The sequence below is a fragment of the Neopelma chrysocephalum genome, unplaced genomic scaffold (assembly GCF_003984885.1).
Source record: "Neopelma chrysocephalum unplaced genomic scaffold, ASM398488v2 Primary Assembly neopelma1_23, whole genome shotgun sequence".
Classification (NCBI taxonomy): Eukaryota; Metazoa; Chordata; class Aves; order Passeriformes; family Pipridae; genus Neopelma; species Neopelma chrysocephalum.
Window position 1 is genome coordinate 33,034,663 of NW_020897691.1, and position 24,851 is coordinate 33,059,513.

General features: G+C 40.6%; 1 protein-coding gene across 3 annotated transcripts in view; it reads left to right on the forward strand.

The window, feature by feature from the left end:
- Positions 1 to 723: 723 nt before the first annotated feature.
- Positions 724 to 24,851, forward strand: part of HS3ST5 (heparan sulfate-glucosamine 3-sulfotransferase 5) — a 202,311-nt gene continuing 178,183 nt past the window's right edge. The window contains exons 1-2 of one of the 3 annotated variants that reach the window (XM_027692842.1): positions 1,144 to 1,309; positions 7,360 to 7,554. The gene's annotated coding sequence lies outside the window, so the exon portion shown is untranslated. Of the gene's footprint in view, positions 1,018 to 1,143; positions 1,310 to 7,359; positions 7,555 to 24,851 lie in introns of those variants that run through there. The other 2 variants (XM_027692850.1, XM_027692857.1) reach the window with 2 other exon arrangements.

A 24,851-nucleotide genomic window follows, 5' to 3' on the forward strand; every position in this document is an offset into this window, starting at 1 on the left:
CCCGCACCGCCGCCCGGCTCAGGCGGGCCCTCCCGGCTGCTGCCTCATTCCTCCGCCGCTGGTCCTGGGCCCTGCCGGCAGCTCTTGGGGACAGCCGGCTCCATATCTCCGCCCCTCACTTTTCCCTCTCCGGCCGCGTCCCAGCGACGGCAGCCTCCCAGCGCCGCCCGAGTGCCTGGAGGAGCCCGGCCGCTGCCCGCGGAGGAGCCAGCGCCGGCGGAGGGGCCTCGGCCGCAGGGCGAGCCGGCACCACCTGGCTGCGTTGCCCGCCTTAGCGGACTGGGAGAGGGAGAGAAGGAGGGGAAAAGGGAGGGAAGGAGGGAGGGAGGGAAAGAGGGAGGCTCCTCCATACGCGGGGAGAGGCTTCGGCTCCTCAGCTGGGCGCTACCGGCAGCGGCAGCTGCTGTCGTGCTGCACCGCGGGCGGTGACAGCTCCCGGCGTGGCGGGAGCGCGCCGCTGCCGCGGGACCGCAGCTCTAGGGCGGGGGGCTCAAACCTCGGCTGCAAAGTAGAGACAGAGTTGTGTGGGGGTTTTTTCTTTTCTTTCCTTTCCTAGTGATTGGGCTTTTTTAAATTATCGTTATTTTTAATCCCTCCCCCCGCTCTCCCCCTTCCTCCGGCGGTGCGTGTGCCAGCGAGGAGGATGCGCGCCTCCCCCAGTCCGTTCCCCGGCAGCTCCCGCCGCGGCGGCGGGGCGCTGGGGGCCGCGGGGCCGGGGGCGCGCCGGGCCGCACCTGGTTGCACCGCGATGCGCGGGCTGCGCCCCCTGATCTCCCTCGCCGCTCCCCGCCGCGCCTCGGTGCCTGAGTCTCCGCTCGCTGCTGTCCAGCGTCGCGCACACACGCACACGCCGTCACGCACGGAGACACTCACTCAGTGACTCTGCCGAGCTGCCCAGGCTGCCGAGCAGCGCAGCGCCGCGCAGCCCGCCTGGAGCCTCCTCCCTCCCTCCATCCCTCCCTCTCTCTCTACTCCTCCTCCTCCCTCGCTCCCGCCTGCCGCTCTGAAGGATGCCCGGTAAGTAGCGGCGAGGACCGGCACCTCTGCCGGTGCGTGATCTGAGGGGTTAGGGACTGCTTTATACTGCTGCCGCCCGCCGGGGGGGGGGCGCGGGGCGAGCGGAGGGGAGGTGACAGCGATCCGAGGCAGGAGGCGGCGTGGCTCGCCGGGTGCTCCTCAGAAGGACTTTTAGCTGCGCGGCCGGGGCTTGAATGCGGGCGCCGAGGGACGGGGTCTGTGCACCGCAGCGGGCACCGGCCGGGGCGGGGGCCCTTCCCCTGCGCTGCGGTTTGCTGCCTGCAGCACCGCGGTGAGTACGAGGCTCCGCGTCTCGACGGGGTCCCCCCGGGACGGGTAAGGTGCGGAAGGTGCCCTGCCGTGCCTGGGGCTCCCTCCTTGGCGGCTCCGCTCCGCGCCGTGCTGGGACCGGGGCACGGAGGGAACGGTGCCTCCGGTACGCCCCGGGGACTGTCCTCTGCTGCTCCCCACCTCGGTTTTGGTCACATCCCTAGGGGCTGCCAGCGCGGTCCGGCGTTTCGGGAGGCTCGGTGTCACCGATTGGACAGAGAGGGAGCTCCGCCGGGCACCTCACCTGCGGAGAGGAGCACCCAGGTGCTGCGCGCCGGGGCGTGGGGAGGAGAGCGGAGCCCTGGCCGGTACGAGAGGGTGCCCGCGGCTCCCCTGCCCTCTCGTCGTCCTGGATGCTCCCTCCTCCTGCTCTGCAGTGGGCTCCGGTGGCAAAACGCTCGTCCCTTAGGGAAGCATAATGTTTGCAAAATGTTTGCTGTCAATTAGCGGATGGCTCTGCTCAGCTCGGGTTTGTGCACGGCTAACTCCGCTCGGGCAGGAGCTCAGCTCCGGCTACCAAATGCCAGGGACAGCGGGCAAGGGGCTTTTTGTTCTCCTAGACTGCCTGCTGCGATTTGTGGGAAACACGCATAAAAGCTCACAATTGATGGAGATTTTTAAGTGGACCTCGGTAAATCATTGATTTTTTTTTTCTCACTTTTACTATATGTACTTTGACAATGATCTCTTCTCGGTGTGTTTTGCATCCTGGGTATGATAAATGCCCCGTTGAAGTCAATGGCAAAACTCACAATTGACTTCAGAGGAAAACGGTTCTAGTCAATACAGACTGAAAGGGAATGGGCAGAAGGCATAGGGATGGTGAAGTGAGAGAGATGTATAAAAGATGGTGGAGAGAGATGTATAGAAGAAACTTAATTTTTAAAGGCAAGGTTTTTAACTGAAGAGCTTTAGCAGCACTGTGCCAGAAATATCTTCTAGATTTTCATTGCCACTTTGCGCTGGTAAAATACTGGAATGATTTCTTAATGTGTGTGATATCAAGATGGGCTGAAGCCATTGCTTTAACCACAGACATTATAAAGTATTACTTAGTACCTTATACTTTTCTAATGCTGTATATCTTTCTTCTCACTAAAAAGTTGAAAGCAGAAGGAGACCACTGAGACAATTAGATGGGCTGCCATTGACTTCAGTGGCCTGTGATCAGGCCCAGAAGGGCTCAGTAGAGAAGTAACAACAGAAATGTAGTACAGTTTGTAAGGAAAGGTATTGTATAAGCGTTTAACTCATGAACAACCTCCCTCTAGAGAGAAGAAAAATCTAAATGTACATTAATTTTTTATCCCATTTTTAAGAACTCTTTCACAGCACAGATACAAATAAGAAAGAATGCTTCTGATTAATAATTAAAATGCCCATATTCATATGGACTACAAAGAAGATTTTGTGCAAAAAAGAAAAATCCATTAGCAAATGGATGTTCTAGTTCACAGAATGTCCTCTGTTCAATGTAGTATTTAGATTGGGAGTAGTCAGATATAAAATGAAGCACCAAATAAAAGTAATGATATTAAAATGGCAAAAGCTAGTCTTATTTCTGTAACCTGACTAACCACTGTAAATTGCTTGGAATGCCTTAAAAAAGAAAATGTGATTCTTAATTTTTTTCAAATCTAAGTGTTGAAAGAACCCCCAAAATGCTGAATGTGGTAAAAAAAACTTGTCAAGTATCAGAAATATGCTATATGAAGAGTGTGATTATTATGTTATAGGTGTGTTGGGGTGGCATTGGCTGGAACTCACCAAAGCCATGCTATCATTCTCCTCCTCATATGAACAGGGGAGAGAAAATGTATCAAAAAGCTCGTGGGTTGAGACAAGGACAGGGGGGATCGCTCACTGGTTATTTCACATGCAAAGCAGACTCAACTTGGTAAAATTTGTATGATTTATTACCAGGGTAGAATAACAAGAAATAAAAGATAAATCTTAAACAGGCACCTTTCCCCTACACACACCCGCTCAACCTCCTTCCTCTCCCCTTCTTCCCTTCACACCCTAATTCTCTACCTTCTCTCCCCCATTGGTGCAGGGGAGACAGGGAATGAAGGTTGTGGTCAGTTCATCACATACTGTCTCTGCCACTCCTTCCTTCTTAGGACTCCTCACTCTCTTCCCCTGCTTCAGTGTGATGTTCGTCCCATGGGAGATAGTCCTTCATGAACTTCTCCAATGAGAAGTTCTCCTTCCCATGGCCTGCAGTTCTTCATGGGTTGCTTCAGTGTGGGTCCCATACGCAAGGTGTGCTCCTTCAGGTACACACTGTTCCAGCGTGGGTCCCCCACAGCGGGATGTTACTCCTCCTCTCTCCACAGGGTCACAGGTCCTGCCAAGAGCTTGCTCCAGCATGGGTTTCCCATGGGGTCACAGCCTCCTTTGAGCACCTGTCTGCTCTGGCAGGGGGTTCTCCATGGACTACAGGTGGATCTGTGCTCCATCATGGACCTCCATGGGCTGCAGGCGCACAGCTGCCTCACCATGATCTGCACCATGGGCTGCAGGGCAATCTCTGCTCTGGCACCTGGACCACCTCCTCCCCCTCCTTCTTCACTGACCTTGGTGTCTGCAGAGCTATTGCTCTCACATATTCTCACTCTTCTCTCTGACTGTAGTTTCTATTGCTCAGTTTTTTTTTTCTCCCATCTTAAATCTGTTATCCCAGAGGTGCTACCACCATTGCTGATAGTTCACCTACCTTGGCTAGCAGCAGGTCTTGGAGCCAGCTGGCATTGGCCCTGTTGGACACAGAGGAAGCTTCTGGCAGCTTCTCATAGAAAGCACCCCTTTATCCCCTGCCACTACCAAAACCCAATACAAGAAGAAATATAACCTTTCTCAGTAATGATCCAGTAATAATATTTCCCTTTAAAGCACAACTTTGTGTTAATAGGCAAGGATAAAAAAAGTTTGAGGTGCTGCACCTCTTGTTCAGCTTTATTAGTAGGTATCTGGTAGAATTATCATTGAAGTGAACTGAATGTGTCACTAATACTTAACTGTGAACAGATTAAGATGTTCATTTTACAGTGGGAAAAAAACCCTACAAAATGGACAAATTCTTCACTGATTTTCTCTTCTCTCCTTGCAAGTACAAAGGCAAGACAAACACTTCATTCTTTAAATGTCATATTATAGGTTTCTTTCCGATTTTCCTATGAATTTAAATGTTTCTTTTATCACGTGCCATATATGGAAGTAAAGGGTACATATTTTACGAGACATTGCATGGAGAAAAATTTTGTTCGCTGTACTTTGTTGCTTCCTTTATTTTACACTCTATGTACTGTTTGCTAACACATTGTAATGCCACAACCTATTTTTGTTGATAATACTTCCATTTGAACTCAAATGTGAAAAATATGGTAATCATTTCCATATTAAGGGGTTTGAGCATTTTTTTTTTGGTGGGGGAGGGGGGAGAGGGGAGTGATGGTTCTTTTTTTAGTGTCCGAAGCAGTGCTTAATGCTCTTTGCTTTCTTGAATGAAGAGAGTCAGTAGTTCTAAAATTGAGGATGCATATTTGAATAAATCTTTGGGTTTGTCTGAGAACCATTGTTTGAAGTTCTTTGAAATTATTTTTTTTATTTTGGTGTTTCAATACTTATTCTTCATCTGTGTATGTAGAGACTCAGATATGTTCTTGTGGACAGCATCTTCAAAATAGAAATTTAGGTTTTTAAGGCTTACCTGTAACTGAAGAGTATATAAGATTTGAGTATTTAAAGCTGGGTTGAATGAAGCCAGGCAATGAAGTACCGAGAAATTCCAGGACATGATTCTGAATAACCATTACTCACTTTTAGCATCTTTATAAACCTCATCCTGTTTTGAGGAATAAGTGCTGTTCATCTTTATTCAGATTACTATTTCGAGACTATTTTTGCTGTCTCTTCTCTGGCTCTGAAACATGCTTATGCCCTTGTATTGCTATGGTTGTTAAGTGAATGATAGCCAGTATTTACAAGTCTCTTGATATTTGAATCTAGGAAGCAATATTAGTCATATTCTCAAAAGTCACCTGAATTTTGACATTACTACACTTTTAAAAACATTTTCAAAATAAATATTATTGTTTGTTAATCCTAGAACATATTCATCAGATAACTTATTTAGAACTATGTTCTTCTATTCAACAATTCAGGAACAAAAGCCTCCACTGTCGCTCAAATCAATCAAAATATTGGGTTTAGGTTATACATTGTACATATGGAACATGGCATGTAAAGCAGATGGTATGTAAAATTATGCATAGCATGTCTGGAGAGCCATACAATATCTAAATGCAGTGCAACAGAACAAGGAAAGAGTGTCACGTGCAACTTAAAATATCAATCACTGGACTATGGCTAGTCTCAACTGTGCTTTGTTTTCGTGTGTGTATATGTGTGTGTGTGTGTGTGTTCAATTTTCTCTCACTGCAGTCAGGACATTTCCTTGATAATATGATCTTCCTTAGAAAAGCATGCAGACTGAAATGATATGCTACTAGCTAAATGAAATAAAGATGAATATATAAGAAAAACTAGTTTAGTTCAGGTTGGGTTCGGAACACAAATTCATGTAAATTAAACAAAAATAATGAGAACAGAACTTTCAATATTTTAAGGAAAATATTTTAATGGGAATGGCCACACACCATTTACTACCAAGACTGGCTTTTTCTCTGTTATTTGTTGCTTGGTTAAGAAGCGCTTAACAGCGCTTCTGTCCTGTTGCATAAATACTGTGTTAGCTCCACAATCTCTCTCTCTCTTTCTCTTAAGTATTACAAGTCTGTAAGTACAAAATTTCTTCCTGAACAAACAACCATTACTGTGCATTGTTAACACAATCAGATGCAATGGTAATTGCAGAAAGATTCACATCACCAAAACCCTTTAATAAATATTAGTCCTTAAGCATGTGTTGACCTCAAAGGGACCTAATCACATTTTGTTGAACAAAGATGCTTTCGTGATCAATGACCATGAAAAGTAATAATTTTCCCAAGTTTATTCAAGTGTTTAAATCCATGGTTATAAAATGTTTTCCACATTAGACAACTTTAAATTTAACTTCCAGGGGAAAAGATTTAAATATTTCTGCTTTTTTTTAATGTTTTGTATACTTTAGAAGTACTGCAAGCTATTAACTGTTTTAAAAAGAGTTGCACAGCTGTGTTCTTTCATATTTCTAATCCAAAAGAACAAAGATAACATGTAAATGTTGAAGTTTATAATGAAGGACTACTACAAAATGAACTTTATATATAATCCCAGGAACTAATACTGCACAAGGTAGACTTTAATAGCCAATTCTGTAAAATTCAGACATTTTTCAAGAAGTCAAACTAAAGGTATTCCCACATGTTTAAACTGTTGCATATCCCCAGACATGTTCAAAGCTTTTTAAGGTACCTGAGTTGATACAGCATGTTTCACACTAATAAATAAAAAAATAAATAAATAGATAATTCTTGTAGTTTTTACACACCAACGCTCACAGTCCTTATGGATTGTATTTTTTGTAACAGTGTTGCTTAAAATACAGCTCTCTGTCTGGGGGATTAAAGTAACACATTTGTCCTAATACATTACAGAACAGTGTCTATGAATTCATTTCTTTTTGGACATCAAAGAACTTTTATCCATTCAAATCACTGTAATACAATCTTGCATTATAATGGCTTAAACAATCTTGACTGCATACAGTTGCTGGAGTCTCCAAAGAACTGTCATAAATAAAATTATTAGACTGTATTATATCAAACACATATTCAGAGTCTATCAAGGGATGACAGGATTTTACATAACAGCACAAATTTTTTAAAAATATCTGTGATTAAAAAAATTATTTGTAAAGGACTTAATAAACCAATTTATAATACATATATATGCACCCTTTTTCTTTGGAATTATGCAAATGAAATATTAATATTTATGAATTAAACATATGTAGAATTAAGTGGAAAGTGAAACAACAAATAAGGGATTTGTCCTCTACAACAGGTACTTAAGCTTGCTCAGCAGCATGTAAACTTTCTGCGCTAGCTGATGGACTTTCAACCTACATCAAAACCTTCCTCTGCAACCTGACATTGCTGCTATGATGACAGCATTAGAAAACTGGCATCTCATGGGAGACAAGTCAGTTTACACCAAGGGAAATGGATTTACACTGCATCCTGAATTCTGTGCAGACAGGTTTGTTTCTATTTTTCCTCTTACTATTATAGAAGGCATGACTTTTGTCAGGTATACAGGCACAGCTGAGTTTGGCAAAACCCAGAATGAACCTAGCAACAAAGTTGGAAATGGTAGAGATATAGCTAAATGAAGTAAAAAATATGATGTGTTTTGTTGGGTTTTTTCAAGGAACAAAAAAATGCACTCTTATGAAAGATCCTTAAGACAAAAGCAAAACATAAAATAACTGCAACTGAGGTTAAAAATAAAATTATGAAATTTGAGTTAGCTAACATGTTCTGGCCACAGGAGAAGTAACTAAAGCTGACATACCGATAGAACAGGAGCCTCAAAAGAAGACTAAAGCCAGAAAATAACCATTTCCTCTGTTGAAATCCAGATGGCCCTAACAGATTTTGTGTGCATTTGTATACACATTTATCTGTGTGTATACATGTGCATACATATATATTTTTTTCTTTTAATATCAAAAATATATGTAATGCTCTGCTTTGTTACTACCTGATTTCCTCACCCCAGCAGGGATTTGGTGGTTGTTCTTCCTGTATGACCATCAAGTTACAGAGGAAGATATGACAGCACAATAAATAGCTGAGAGTGGTTAAACTGTTTCCTGAAGGTAAAACAGCAGGGTCTAATGGTTCTCCTGCAGAATGTTTTAAACCCAAGGTTATAAATAATAGCCAGTGCTGTCAAAGTAAAAAAAAAAATAGTAGCCAAATCCTGAAAAGGAAGAAAACAAAATGAACCTGCACGTAAGTGTCTGAAGCCAGTGCTACATTATGTCCTGAAAAACATGAATCTGAAAGATATTTTGCCAGCTATAGGCTAGTGTCATCTACAATCACAGTTAAGATCTTCCTGTTAAGACTTGAAAAAGCAACTACAGTCTTACTTTGGAGAAACAGGAAAGATTATCAGTGAATGTAATGTGAAGCTTTTAGGGAAATGGAAAATGACAGTAGAGCAGTGGAGTATTTATTAGAGCATTTTTAAAATACAATGAATAGATATACCATTTTTTCATAACAACTTTTGATGCTGAAAAGACAGTTGACTGGAGTGAGTGGAGCTAACTTTGGCATGATGTCAGAAGTAAGATTTGGGGGAAAATATGTTGGACAATTTGCTGCTGTGTGTCCTCACCTTTGTAAATGCCACATAAGTATAAACAATGTCAGAGGTGGCAGCAAATCCTTTCTGTTTATAATTTCACATTCCTGCCTCTTGTGAAAGGATTAATCTCAAATGTAAAGTAAACCAGATTTGCAGTAGGAAAAAAATCTGTTAGTGGAGAATCTATCAGTATAGTCAAACAATATGTCTTTATTTGTCTTTTGGTGGAAAATTACATTCCTGAGTGGTGATGCACAATCTGTATAAAATAATCTATTCTAATCTTTTTGGCAAATAATTCTGCAAAAGAAAATATGACTGATAAGCTTTTTACCAACCACAGAGTTTTCACTCAGAGGAAAAGAAGATTTGAGGAGAATTAGTGAAAAATTTGTTCTAGGATTAGAAGTTCTCAATTTGCATAAGAAAAAAACCTGGTTACAACTGACTGCTAGCTATTCTTTCAGTATACTGTATTCAGTCATCTGAACTAAGAATGAAGTTCACTTCCTTCAGGTATAGCCAAAAACATGGGCTTCAAAAAGCTGAACTGTGCAACTGCAGATAATGGAAACTCAGACCTTCATTCTGATGTGTCTAAAAACATGTGTCATTTCAGTTCCTTCAGGACTGTTCCCTGGCTATTAGTGAGATAGATCTAGGTAAATATGAATCAAACAACTCTCTCTTCCCTTATATATTGGACCTACAGTATTATAACTGCCTTTGTGTCCCTCCTGGTGGCTAGCGAAGGGACTATTTATGGTGCAGATACCTCAGAGTTTTTGTATACCTCCACCTTACACAACTTAATAGCAAGAAACAACAAAGTATGAATTTCCTGGCAGAAGCTTTACTTATGAGAATTATCTTTGAACAGAAATTATTTTCTTTAACAAAAATGGATTGAAAAGATTGATCTGGCATTCCGATTTGTCATTTTTCTTCTTCTGTAATAAAGCAAACTAGAAATTTTTTGTTCGTTTGTTTCAGAACCAAATAGCATATAAGTTTTTTCCAGATGTGTATTTTATTTTTTAATGCTATTTTTTGTTTTTGTGGAAGCAAGAAAGGATTTCAATGAGGAAAAGAGAAGAAATAGGAAAAGGTGATAAAAATAGTTTCTAAACTTTCAAACAATTTTCTCTTTTACAAAAAGTAAATATACCTGATTAATGTATCTTTATTATTCATCACCTTGAAAATATTCTGTATTAAATAAATAAAAAAATCAATTTTTCTTATGTCCCTTCAGAATGGACCAAAACTTTTTACTCTGAAAATCTTTTATTTGAAGATATTTCAGTCAGCTCTTGGGGAAAAAACTTGTAGCTGGTTGAAATTTCTTTGAAATTTAGATTTTTCAGACATAAGTTTATTGAAAACAGAGCTGTCCGTAGAAAAGACATATTTTCATATATTTTTGTGCACTGTGATCATATATTAATTAAGAGATATATTTTCCATTTTTTCTTAATTTATAAGGTGATTTTTTTGTAAAAATAAAAAATAAGAAACCAAAAGAAGTCCCCAGAATATTGACACAAGATTCTTGATTTATCCCTAATTACAATTTTTTTCTTCCTAAACTTTGAAGATTTTAAACTTCCTTTTGCAACTTCCAGAAAATAATTTCAAAAGCTCCAGACATTTTTCCTGATGGGGAGAATACTTCTTGCCCCATTTCAGAGCAGACACAACATTGGGTAGATCATGGTTTTAGTCTAATGGATAAAGTGGAAGTATCGGAAGTATTCCAGGTGCTTTCTTGCAAAGGTACTTGCTTCGTGGAAGGTTGATTATTTTATTCCTGCATACATTGAGGAAGACATTAGGTGAGAAGAGAAAGAAAGAGGAAAGGAAGTGTCTCTGCCATAGCAAAAGAAAGTAGTGACTGAGAAATCAGGTGTGTCTTTTTAACAACATTAAGAGGAAAATGCCTTCTGACTGAACAATATATAGGCTCAGGAGGTAGAATTAAAATATAGGTAAAGACTTAGTGTGCAGCTTGAAAACAATCAAATTTTCTTAGTCCAGTTTTTCAGCACCTTAAGTTGAATATGTGTTGTTTATATGACTTGACATGGATCAGCAAGTAGTGCTTATGGATGAGACAGCTTGCCTCTAGACTCGGCTGTGTGATCAGCATCAGTGCACTGGGTCAATATGTAAAGCACAGCATGGAGATACAGTGTAAATCCCCAGCATGGTGGTAGACAGAAGGTGGCCACTCACGTCTGTTTATCCCCCAGGGACACAAGAGAACAGATTTGTCAGGGTTTGTCTCTTTTATTCCAGTAATAATGAGAGATTAATTGGGAATGTTTACTGTTGGGAGAATATCTGGGAATGTTTGTTGCTTATATGTTTGAGGGTTTTTTTCTATTACAGCTGCATTTCTGCTCCTTGCCTATAATTTTCATAAGTAAATTGAACAATGCAAGGCCTCCCTCTAGCCTGAAGGTCAGATAAGCATGGCCACTTCCATATGGTTAAGTTCCCCTAGCCTCCCAAGTACAGGCTGCATCCAATCTGCCCCTTGGGAACAATCCCCAGGCTGGGCTAGTGCCCTAGCTGTGCCCAGGAAACCCTTGGGAGACAGCTAGTCAAGTAGCCAAGATCATGAAAGTGTCAGAGACTGCCCTGAGATTTTATGCTTTAGAAAAAAAAATAGTTCCAGGGCATGAATCCATGCCCTACCACTATTTAATTAATTTCCATAGATGTAGTCCTAGTACTATTTAGGTCAGTGTGGTTCCAAACGCACAGACATTGTTTATTTACTTTTCATGTTAGGAATGAACTTAACTCATTTAAGTGGTGTAACTACAGCCCAGCATGACATTTTTGCAAATAGTGAACAAGGGGTTTAATATTTGTTTGTAACAGTCATTAACTGTGGTATATGCAATAATATTCTGAGAGCAGTGGAAGATTTGAATGTGGTAAAATGTTTCAGGAAATGGTGTTCTGCATTATTTATAGTTACATTTCTCATAATGCTGGGTTTCAGTTTATACAGAAATTGCTGTTATAGGAAAGCTGCTATCCACTTACAGTGCATTTGTTATCAGAAATTTATAAAGTATTGAAAAATCTGTTTTTTCAGAGGTACAAAAAAGTGAGGGTACGAGCACTTCTTTTCAAAGTGTAGTGAGTTGACCCTGGCCAGATACCAGGTACCCACTAAAGCCTCTCTCTTACTCTCCCTCTGCAACTCGACAGAAGAGAGAGAAAAAAAAAACAGCTAAGAATTCATCAGTAGAGATAAGAGCTGGGAGAGGTCAGTTACTGATTCCCTTCATGGGCAAAACAAGACTCAAAGTGGGGATAGTACTTATCTTTATTACTAAAAGGATAAGAGCCAAGGCATGGGAAATAAAAGAGTCTTAAAAAACGCCTTCCCCCCACCCCTCCTTCCTTCCATGTTCTCCCTCCTCCCCCTCACCGGTGCAGGGAGACGGGAATGGGGGTTATCGTCAGTTGTTGTTTCTGCTGCTGCTCAGAGAGAGGAGTCCTTCCCCTGCTCCCATGGGGTTCCTCCCATGGGAGACAGTCCTTGATGGACCTCTCCAGTGTGAGTCCGTCCCTTGGGCAGCAGTTCTTCCCAAACCGCTGTCCCGTGGGTCACTCCTCCATGGGGTGTAATCCTTCATGAATGAGCTGTACTGATGTGGGTCCCCCACAGGCACCGCAAGTCCTACCTGGGAAAACCCTGCTCCAGCGTGGGTTTCCCTCTCCATGGGCCGCATGTCTCCGGCAGGACCCTGCTCCGTGCTGGCCCTCCCACAGGGTCACAGCTTCTTTCATGCATCCACCCACTCCAGCTGGGTTCCTCTATGGGCTGCAGGTGGGTCTCTGCACCCCGATGGTCGTCCATGGGCTGCAGGGGCACAGCTGCTTCACCATGGTCTGCACCATGGGCTGCAGGGGCCTCAGCTCCAGTGCCTGGAGCACCCCCCCCTTCTGCACTGACCTTGGTGTCTACGTTGTTATTCCCATGTTCTTACTCCGCTTTTCTCTGGTTGGAATTTCTTCTGTGCAACAATCTTTTGTTCTTAAATATGTTATCACAGAGGCATTACTATTGCTCCTAATTGGCTCAGCCTTGGCCAGCGGCAGGAAGTCCATCCTGGAGCCCGCTGGCATTGGCTCCCCAGGACAGGGGAAGCGTCTAGCAGCTTCTAACAGAAGCCACCCCTGTAGCCCCCCCACTACCAAAACCCAGCCACAGAAACCCAATACATTACTAATTTTTGCCGAGGATGCAAATGGAGACAAAAATATTTATTTGCTAGAATACTGAGTATTCTGTGTGTCAGGAAAAAGAAAAAGACAAAACTTTTAGAGTGTAGTCTCAGAAATCAAACTTCTTTCTGCTTTAAAATACAGACTTTTTAGCTAACTGAAAATTATGTTTACACAGGATAGTTGGATACAGTTCTAATAAGTAATTGTATGATTTTGGACTAATTGCATAAGAAAAACAGTATTTAATTTAGTTGTGGGGGGAAAATACATTTAATTTATAGTGATTCTTATCTTAAGATAAGAATCTTACCTTAAGAATTTTTTTTGTTTTTTGGTATTTAGCATCACTGTGCATCTTTTGCAACATCTACTCATCTTAGTATGATGTATTTAGTAGAAAAGTCATCTTTTCTACTCTTTCTTCATCTTTTGTTGGTGAGCTTTTTCAAGGTTTTATATTCTTGCTGTTGCAGGATAGCACAACTTCAAAAATAGTGACTATTAAACTGGTTGTGGGTAAATTGAAATGTTGCCTAGAAGAGATTCTACTTCTCATCACAATCCTTCAATATCAGTTTTGTGGTTGCATATGTAAATTGCAGTGCTTTTGGGGGAAAGATAACTAGCAGAGAGCTAATAATTTCTCACCAATGGTAAAATAATTGCCTCCAAATGCTATGACCCCAAGTGTGTGGTAAAACTGAATCTCAGGGGGAGAGTCATGAGGTGCCAGTGCCTTCTCTCAACATTGCTTTCAATTTGGGCTCCAGCAAGCTGCATTTATTTATTACTTTCGGAGGCTTCAAGTTGGGAGAAATAACAAATCTAAATTTTTTAGCATTTCTTTCTCTAAGTGATGCCTTTAGAATATCTCTCAAGGGAGTTTTAAGGAGTCTGATTTAACTATAGCATAAGCACATATATAATGAACTTGATGAACCCAACCTAAAAAAAAAGGATCTGAATCTGATAAATTGGCAATAGTCAAATATCAGTTTTATTATTCAGTAGGAACTATTTGGCTTGATCAACAAAGTGAAGATTTTTTTAGAAAAATTGAAACTTAATGAAGCATACCAGGATTTTTAGCTTAACTTTGGTTTGGAAGTTGAGGTGATATATATCACTTACTTTGCTTTAGTGAAATCACTGAGTTCCCTAAAATTCTTCATGCTTGGAAAATTGCGTCTAGCATGTAACTCCACAAATATATTTAGAAACAATAGGGTAGTAACGGATATTGAAAAATCCCTGGTAAAAATTTGAGAAACATACTGTATGATTATTCATGATATATGTCTTCATGCTCGGCCCTGGCAGATGACCCTTAGGATTAAAGGGTGGGTTCAGTTCAGCGCATACTGTGTCTCACTTAAAAAATCCATTGCGCAGACTCGAAGGCCTTACCCACATTTGCAAAGCAAGAGTCGTGCCCTGCAGAATTTACCACCTAAGGAGTCTTTCTGCTCTGCCTTTTGCAACCGGACATGCCTGTCTCGTATTGGCCTTTTTAGCCACCAGCGCGCTTGTAACAAACGTGGGCAGAGACCTTTCCCAAATCTTCGTTTGCAAAGCCTAGCTATGATGATGATTTTTAATTTATTCTTAAATATATATTGTACATACTCTTACCTAAATATAAATGCATTTTTTTCAGTTGGTATAGCATGTAATGATTAAGGAGATCTGAGTGTGTTCTAAAAAGTTTAACTTATTTATCAGTGATACTTAAAAAGGAATAGTTAAGTAAGTAGATCTAAAGCTGGCCTGGAGCTTCTTTGGTGTGTGTCTGAAGCATGTCTGCTATCTACAACTGTAATTCATCATCTGAAGAGCATCCTGCTCTTTGCATCCTGCTGTAATGCCTCTAGTGCCTCTGCCTTTATCTTCAGTTTGGTCTGCAGGGATGGTAGCTCTCAGTTGATGAATACAAGTCATGCAGTCCAGAAGACAATGAATTCATGCCACGCAGTAGCTAACGGATAGTGAACTAGTAGCCAGTCTCAAATCTGGGTCAGACACAGAATGTGCCACAAGTCTGAGATTTCTTGAGGTGTCTTTCTTTTGAAGATGAGGCTTTTTCACCCAGCCTGTTTCTTGGAAAAAGCTCCACAATTATGATCCAGCTTTGCAAATCACTTTGCAGGCTGCCTCAGTATCAAAACATCGTAATTTCTGGCAATAAATTGTCTATTAAATATTTCAGTCTATTTTATAAAGGTACTTTGAACAGATGTTAGGCTGAGACATTCAGGGAGAAAGATCATGACACATTTGGTGACAATGTGGTATTGGTGCCAATAGCTTCCTATAAACTGTGAAAAAACAGATGTTACTCTGGACAAAATTGTACCTTCCTCTTGACTGCTTTCAGCAGGGGGCAGGCTTGACTCTGACCCCACTCCCCAAGCTAACCTTTAAGCTGCTCTTACGGTGATGGAGACCTCTCTATTGGCCTGGTCCTGCAACTGTTTGACACATGCTTCAAAATTGTCCTAGCCTGACTGTTTCAGCTGCCACCTCCAATGTGATACTGTCTGCTTAAAACTCAAAGTGTAACTCTGTCATACATATATTTAGTGCAGTATGGTTCTTAAAAAGCATTTTAATCTGCTGGCATTTTAGTTTGTAGGCCTCTGGGGTCAGGTTGAAAAATTACACTAATGCTGAACTTACTCTGATATTCTGGGCAGCCCTCTGAATTTTAAATAACTATCCTCAGAAGGCTACCCTTTTCAAAAATTATCTTAAAGACTGCATACAGAATATTAAGCGCAGTTCAGTTAATAGCACACTGATATGCAGGCTGAAATTTATAAAAATGAAGGGTAAGAATCTCTGAATTTATAGATACCAGCACTTATTTTAGTTTTCATTATCTGAGTATCTGGTCCTACAGTGCTAACTCTATGAGTCCTGTGTTGCTGTAATTGTTAATATTTGCATATGAATTAACTGTTCTGCATTGTTGGTTTTGTAGTTGACTGCCTATTCAAATATGTGGGATTATTTTGAAACATGTAAAGGAAATGATCCTCTCATAATCTGGAAGTAGGCAAGGTGAAAGATACAGATCTGTTTTTCCAACCAGTAGCATTCCTTAATCCATTCTCTTACATGCGTATAAAGAAAAAATAAGATTACCACCTCTTTGCCTTTACAAAGATTCATGTAAATATTTCATATTTAGCTTATTACTGTTACTTCTCCCAATGATCTACTTGTATTGTTAGTGATTCTCATCGTGTAGTGATCTTCATGCCCCCCAGCCTGTGTTTCACAGCTTCTTCTTCTGCTGTGGCCTCTCGTATTGCAAAATTGAATCTGATGATACTTGCTTGTCCAGCTCAACTCATTGGGCTTCTCCTCTGGTCCTCTACCACCTACCTCCTCTGATCTGATCGTACCCTCAGACTCTTTGCAAACCACAGATTGCAGTGGGCATCCGGCCATGGAATGGGACCAGATTTTGGGCACAAAATAAACCCCACTGCTTCCAGGCAGAGACTGAAACCCGTTAGCCATCTGTTCTGCCTGATCATTAGGGACAAAGGCTACCCAGAGGTAGTTTTTAACAAGGCCTTGAGCAAGTGTACCTTTCCAATTTATCTGAACCACGTCTTGCTTTCAGCTTTAGGGGCATGATAAGTATTCTATGTTCTCTGTATTGAAATCAGATTTTGAAAAGCTGAAAACAGTTCCCAATTCACAACACATCTTCTTACTCAGCTTGACTAGAGCTGTTCTCCTTTGGGAGGAGGTCTTTCTGAGCCAGAGGGAAAGGAAGTATGAGCTCAATATATTCCTTGTTCTACCAGCTGCCATCAAATATATTCATCGTCCCTTTGAGGAACTATGAGTCCAGATCCATTCAGACTGTACACCCTGAGGAGACAGAGTGTCATCTTCCATGATAGGTGATGAGGCTGGGGTTCCAACCTTTTTTTTTTTTGTCACATCTAATGAAGAATGCCAAAATGTTTCACTGTTGTACTTCCAGGAGCAGAATGAAGTATAAAGCCTAGGATGGCAGCCATAGCAAAATCTTGCAGCATGCCCTGTATCTGGACTGTGAGAAAAAGAGATTCTTTGGCTGCCCAAATAAGTCACGGTCTTTTCTGAATGCCCCAGCAGGCTCTAGGAAGAAGGTTTAGCAACTTCTCATCTACCCTGTGTTAAAAAAGGCTTATTAGCTCTGCCACGTGTCCAGTCCTTTGCTAGTTAGCAAAGAGTTTCTAGAATGCTTCTTTGGTGCCTTTTAAGATCATGTATCTTATTTTTAGATTAACAGGAAACTGTGCCTGGAAGTGACATCTGTAAGCTATTCTCTCTGGGGCTGAATGGCTGCTTTTGTATTAGATATGTGATGCATAACACACCAGTTCTGCTCTTTGAGTAGAAGGAGGGCAGAGTTTGCTTCAGAGTGTTTATTTTATCCTTGCCCTAGTCTAAAATCATTGCCATATGAACTGGGTGATTTTCTGGTTGTTAGTTGAGGTAGACAATGGTTCTGATTCTCCGCAGGAGCCTTTTGGTACAAATATGTTCCAAATAATGCAAAGAAGAAAGTAATGATAATGCTTTATATTATTTACAAAACAAACCAGAAGAAAATAATCTACAAATAAACCATTACTTTAGTAAACAAATTGTTAATGTCTATAAGCTTACAGTTGTATAGAAGATGTAAAGATATATCATGAAATCCCTAAGTCTTTTGATGCTCAGATTCCTCTTTCAAAAGTTTTGGTTGGGGTCCTTATGAGGATAGTCCTGCTGTCAAACTATTCTGCTTGATTAGTAGTCCATTTCCTCATTTGGGGATATCTTTGCTGAAAAAGAAAAAAAAATCAAATTGTCATTTCATTGCCTTTTGCTTCCTCTTGGGAAAACACATAGAGTTATCCCTCTTTTTGTGAACTGCAATTGTGATTGTTATCCAACAGATTCAGGTCTTGAGTAATAGAATACTGTATTACTTGCTTTCATAATGCTAGTGATCCATCTCAATTTTTCATTTATATGAAGAATGACCTATGCTTTCTTATGCTTTCCTCTCTCCCAGAATTCAATTCAGAATTTCAATGTCAAAACATCTATGCAAGAATAATCTACTTCATCATGTATCATTCTTAGCAGCATCACACTTTCACCTTTTCAAAATTAGATGACGAATTAATAAATTGGTGTTTGTTCCAATCATAATGGAAAACTGTGACTACTTAACAGCCTCATGCCCTCCCTGTAATTGAAATTTGCAAATATTAATGAGATTATACCACTGTTCTGTCAATAAATATTATCAACTGAGTTCATTTGTGTGGGGTTCTTGGGATTGCTGCAGAATGATTTTGCATTGTCACTCTAAAGATTTCATAATAAACCTAACAGATTATGACTACCTTTTTTAATTAACTGAAGTCTTCTCAAACTTTATACCATATGTCATGAGTTTAAAGCATGCAGCTCTTGCACATGTAAGCAGACAGGGAGAATGCACACTGATGTGACTTGCTTATGAAGAGTTACAACTATTTGGAGCCTTGCAGTTGCACCCCTAGCTGAAAACAACTGAATGACAGATAATCTAGATCTATCCCAGGTGTAACTTGTTCCTGAATGAATATATATATCTCCTGGGCAAAAAACATCCAGCACTGTCTCTGTGAGACACAGGCCAAAGTTCCTACCTCATTCTTATGTGTCAGCTTTGCAATAAAAAGTGACCCTGTAATTAACAAACTCCTTAGTTGCTCATGCAAAGCTGCTGTAACAAGATAAATCCTTTTGCATAGGGCCTGGCATAGCCAAAGCTAAATGTTTGTATGTACACAGAGAACAGGAACACTGTATGTTACAGCATCACTTGGTGACACCTGCCATGCAAATATCATCATTGGGGCACTTCTTACTACCTTAGTTATGTTTAATAACTGTGAGGAGTCAACATGAGGTTTTGAAGGGCTTACAAATTTCTGAAAACGTCCCTGAACTGAAATTTCCACCATCAGCCTCTTGCTGTAGGTACCTGGACTGGTCAAAGAAAATGGGTTTGCTTTTTAATTTCAAAGAAAAACTCCACAATTGTGTTAATCCTTAAAAAGCAATATATTTGAGTATTTTTAATGCCTGTTAAAACTGAAACTTCCAGAGCTGAATAACTAAAAAAGTTAAATCCAAACCCATCACCCAAATATATTTCTCTTAAAATATATTTGGTCATGCCTGTGACATTTGACTGAGCTCCAGCTTTTCAAAAAGTATATAGTGAAAAGATTATTTTCTAAGTTTATAAATAAATGTAGCTCTCTCTATATTTTTGCAATTATTTGGAATATACTGAGCATTCAAAGGAATGAAAGAGACCTCTTGTCCTCTGTATTTGGCATGAAGGGTGTCCTAATGCACATTTTCACCTTTTCATTGAAGAAGAATGCTGTCCTGTGGATTGCTTACAGAAAATGGGAGAGTCTATATCTGAGATAGGCAGTCAAATGACCTTGTGTAGGACACAGTCAGCATATTTGAAACTAAGAAATCCTTTTTTCTCTTGTTACCTTCATGTTTTTCTTTAAAACATCACCAGATAACCTTGGAAAAATCCTGCTAAAAGTACAACTAGCGAAGAAAACTTAAGCTGTCATTGTGCAAAAAAGGTAAACTTAGTAAAAATAACTTATTGCACGTATTACCTCCAAATTTTCTCTGCTCTGTGTTTTGAAAAAGGCCAGACTAAATTATCATATTTTCCTCCTAACCTTAAAATCTGTGTCAGCACCTTTTACTTTTTATTGGAACCTGGCACTGGCATTTATCTGGTAGTTTTCTGAAGGTTCTATCTTTTATTTTTAAATAAAAGTAGAAAATCGGGGCGAGGGGGTAGGATAGGGGAATATGAATGTGGTGGAGGGGATAAAGGTAGAAGGGGATAAAGAGGAGATGGTAGCATAAATCTCTAGCTGTGACCATGACAAACAAAACAAAGTTTAGATTTTGTCTCTTTTTTTTTTTTTTGAGAAAGTGATTGGCACTTGAATTTTACTACTTGTCATAGTTCAATTTCAGGTGTGAATAGTTATACTGCAAACCTCTTTGTATCTACACTGAATCTGAATTCACCTTTATGATGTGCAAGGATTCTGGCTCCATTTCTTACTGCCTGAACCTTGCTACAAAACTAAGCCATCTTATTTATTTCCAGTTAATTGAGAAAAAAGCTTCTCCGCTATAGGAGACTTTCTGAAGAATTATGACTTGAAAATAATTTAAATAAGGAAAGATTCCAAAAATAATCAGTATCCCATCATTCAAATAATTTTCCTAGTGATAGAAATTCAAAGAATCATGGCATGACTTGCAGCACCATTTCTGAATTTCTTTCATATCCAGGATATTTCTCCAGAATACTCAGTTTTCCAGAACTAGATCTATGTTTAAATAGTATATGACCTAAGAAATTATTATTTTTTTCAGAGAAATAAGTATGTTATTAATAATAAAATAGATAAAAAATATTGCAGAAATTATTACAGTTGATTTCTCTGCCCTATTCCAGAACCTCTTTTTTTTTTTTAATAAGCTTTATATTTTAGTTTAATTATTCCATTGATTACCAAATCCTTTTACAATGTTCACTGTAGTGTATGAACAGGGGGAAGGAGGAAGCTTTCTTAACTTATAAAAATATTTGCTCTTTTTTTTTAATTGATCATGTATTCAGAACATTATCACATCCATGATTTTCATAGGAGCATGTCCATTGGCTCTGCCAGTGTTAACATCCTTAGATGAGATTAAATGCTTAGTCTCATATTTCAGTCTTTTCCTTCTTTTACACCAATTTGTGTACAGGCATGTACTATATTTCAACAGACACAGAATTTTGGAAAGATATTGAATTACTGCTACTCCAATTTTTAATACTAATTTAAAAAATACATGTATTTTTAAGTATTTCCAATGTATAAATTGGAATAAAAATTTTTAGACTTTTCTATCATTAAAACTCATCACTCAGGACATTCATGCAGAAAGCACATTGGAGCAAATTAGGTTTTCATCTAGCTGAGTTATTGAATTTATTTTCCTTCCTTTTATATGTCTGTGCATTTTTGTTTTTCAAAATGTAGTATTCACAACTACTTATAAGGAGACATAAGATACCTAATGGGATGTAAAGTGTCCAAATACTCAGTAAAAAAGGACACTACTCCACTAGTAGGAGGCAGATTTCTGTACTAGAAATGGCCAACAGCTCCTGTCATTTTTTTAATATGATTGAAACCACAGGCTTCTCTCTGATAAGACAGACAGTATTTCATAAAACTCTTTCATCTATTAGCTTTCGCACCTGCCGGTTGAACATGTGACCAGTAACTGGAACAAATTAATTTTACTGGAAATTATGTCATAATTAAACCAAGTTATAATGATTTCTGAAATAAAGAACACAAGCTTTAAAAAAGATTTTAAAGAAAAGCATGGGACAACCCCCCAAAATTTACCATGTCCACCCTAAGGACTCTTCAAGTATTTCCTGCATCTAAAATAAGAGAACTGTCTGTTTACCTTTTCTAACAAAGTTAGTCACTCCACAGAATTGGCTTATTACAGTGGGGGTAAATAAGAGAATGCTGCAGGTCCCCTTCTCAGTGTGGTAAGAGGAGCATGGTCCCATCATCAAAACATCGCTCTCACTAAACATAAAACCTCTGCCTTGCTTTTGGAAGACCCTGGAATCTAAAGATTTAGTCTATCATATGAACAGTTAATCAGCTTCTGCAGCATCAATGACAGTAACTCTATGTGTAAGTAAAATCTAGGGCAAGATGTATAGGTTTCTTTATAAGGTTTTGGGAGAATCTGATCCTGTATTAAGTTTTGAAGTCTGACTACATTGAAAAGTGGAGTGTGTGTGTGGGAGTATAACTACAAAAATGTTTATATTCATAATTCAGAGGTGTGTCCTGAAGTACCTTCATGCCTCTTGTCACACTTATGAATGGTGTATGGAACAAAGCACGACTGAGCGGTAAGCTGTGTCTGTGCTCACTGTCCTTAAGGATTATAGCAAAAAAAAGTATCCATATGAAGACAGACATTTTCCAACAACACACTGTATGAATCATTTCTTACTTGTTTCTTTCTTCTCAAACCTGCTAGTTTATATGTGCTTGCACAGCATCTAAACCCTTTAGGTGCCCCAAGTGTGCTCCCATCCCCTCTGCCAAGCCTTGTAGAGCAGCAGGATGACCCCCCACAGCTAGGGGAAGAGGATGTCCTTCATCTGCACAGAAACGTTTGTAGTCATGTGGGGAAGACCTGGGGTTGACACCCTTCTCTATGGCATAAACGTAGTCGAGGAAAAGAGGTGAAAGGCTTGGAGGATGCCAGAAAAAGGGCAGGGTGTCATCTCAAAGGAAAAGGTGGTGATTCTTTTCGTTCAAAATAGCTTGTATGGCTAGGTGGACTGTAGGTACCAACTGACTAAGCATAATCTACCAAGCAGAGTTTGAGGTTGGATTGAAAGAGAGACAGAGGAAAAGAAATCAGATTTGCAATCTACTAGTTATGGGTACATAATATTTGCTACTTTCTCAAGAGAACCTGTGGCATAAGAGGGAGTTTTAATGTACAACCAGCCAGTAAACCCAGCTTGAGACTGTAATATCCCCTATACCAGTAACTAAACTGTGATGATGGACCTCTCTCTGACCATTGCACGTGGTGTCTGTGTTCTGAGATAGGTCCCACCTCTGGTGAAAACATATGAAGACAGCAGGCTCTCTGTGGTGGCGGGTCTCCCATATGTGATCTGGTGTGTGATGTGAGCTGGGCTCCCAGCATGACTGCAGTGTAGGCATCCCTTTGAGATTCTCAGGTAGGACAAATTTTCAACGGCTGCCTTAGTAGCTAATTAGCCCTATCCAGGCTTTGATATTTAGTTCAGTCACTACATGATGAAAAGTCTTATTTACATATTTTCCACCTGTTGCTTGTTTTTCTACCATCCTAGGATTTCTGAAAGTGTAATATAGTGCCAAGCTTTCCCAGAGTGATAATGTGTTTGCATCAGTACTATTTGAAAGACTCCAATTTCATACTATTAAGACTCAAACCAGATGACTTCTAATTTTTAATTTTTTAACGGTATTACATTTTCATCTTGCTTATCCTTGAGTTTTCTTTAGAAGGAGGAATTCAGAGAAGTCCAGTGCAATAGGAAAAGAAATAAAAGTACATCATCCTGATAGAAGTGACTCTTCTCTTTCTATTGACATTGAATACAAACATGAGATATTCCGTATTTCTTTGTTCTTTGTTAAAAAAAAAAGGGGGTTAAATAAAAGGACTAGGAAACAATGTATTTCTTATTCTTTTGATGTCATTTTTGCTCAGTTATTAGTCTGAGGTCTTAAACTCAGAAAAAGGTCATGATGGCCAATGGTCCAGTTGTGTCCTTCCTTGATTTGCAGAACTTTGTACTTAAATTTCTTTTGCATATCTACAACCCTTCTGCATTCGTACACAAGTGTAGTGGTTTGAGCCAGGTTTTCCCCCTGAAACTAAGAAAGTGGTAACCCCCAGGGGGTGGTGACCCTTGGGGCTTGACCCAATCAGTGCTTCTGCAAAATATAAACATATCTCTGGAGACCGGAAAAGAAGCAGCAGTACTTGTTGTTAGAAGAAGAGGTGGCCATGTTGTAGAAGCCACGAAGCAGGGGCTTAGGGCCCCTGGGGGCTTTGCCCCCCCCCAGCCCCCGGTTGGGGGGCTGCAGGGACTCGGAATGGTGTTGAAGCTGGGCTGAGTGCCTGCGGCTAGGAGCTGGGGGAATTTCTTCCCTGTAAATAGAAGTGAGAGACGCTGGGAGCAGCGACGGAGCAGCAGTAGAACAGCAGTGTCCGAAGAGCAGTGGCAAAGAGCCAACTGATAAGAACCAAGAGAAGCAGCAGATGCCGGTATGCAACTGAAGCAGACAGAGAGCTGTCTGAGGAAACTAACAGAGCCAGCAGCAGAAAGCAAGACAAGAGACCCGAGCTAGCAGCAGGAAGAGAGTTTCGGAGGGTAAGAACTGGACAAACCAAAACCCCCAAACTCGCCAGAGACCCCTCTGAGAAAGAGGAGGGGGTGGTGGACTGAGTGGAGTCCTAAAGTGCAGTATGCACTACAGAGAGGAGCTAAGAAGCTCCGGCCTCCTGAGAGCTCAGCCAGGATGGCCAAAGGAATGTGTGTGGAGGGGGTGACCTTGGGCTTCCCCCCCCTCCTTGCTGCAGCTTCAGAGAAGCTGGCAGCCATCTTTGAGGCAGAGCATGGGAGCTCTGCACAGGGGCTTGATTTCCCCTGAAGATACCAGACTGTCACGAAGACCCCCGTGCTTCGTGATATGACCGTGGTGGAACGACCTTGTCTGGGGTTACGTAGTCCACGGAAAGACCCCCGTTTGAAGACGGAGGGCCGAGGGGCTTGGAGACCCCCTCGTGTGTGCTGGCAGAGAGCCAGCAACTGCTTCTGCTGCCTGGAAGAGAAGAAGAAAACCTGCTGCCTAGAGAGAGCCTGCTGCTGACAGACTGGAAGGGGTCTTTTCTTCTTCTTCTCTCCTGGACTTTTATTTGGAGGGAGAAGAGATTTGGCCCATTGTAAATATTATTGTCATGGTAGAGATAGATATAGAGTTAAGATTGTATACAATGTATTATAGTATTTATTTGCTGTATAGTCTTTGTAATATATTCCTTCCCCCATATTGAGTCTCGTGTTTTTGTCTGGAAAACCCATCTCACATGGGGTTGAGATGTGGGTGGGGGGCTAGGAATCAGAATTGGATTTTGGGCCTGCTCAAACCATGACAAAAAGTAACTAATATTTCTGCAAAATCTTGATAGAAACAGGAAAAGAGAAAAAATTGCTTTTGTGATGTGTTAAAGTA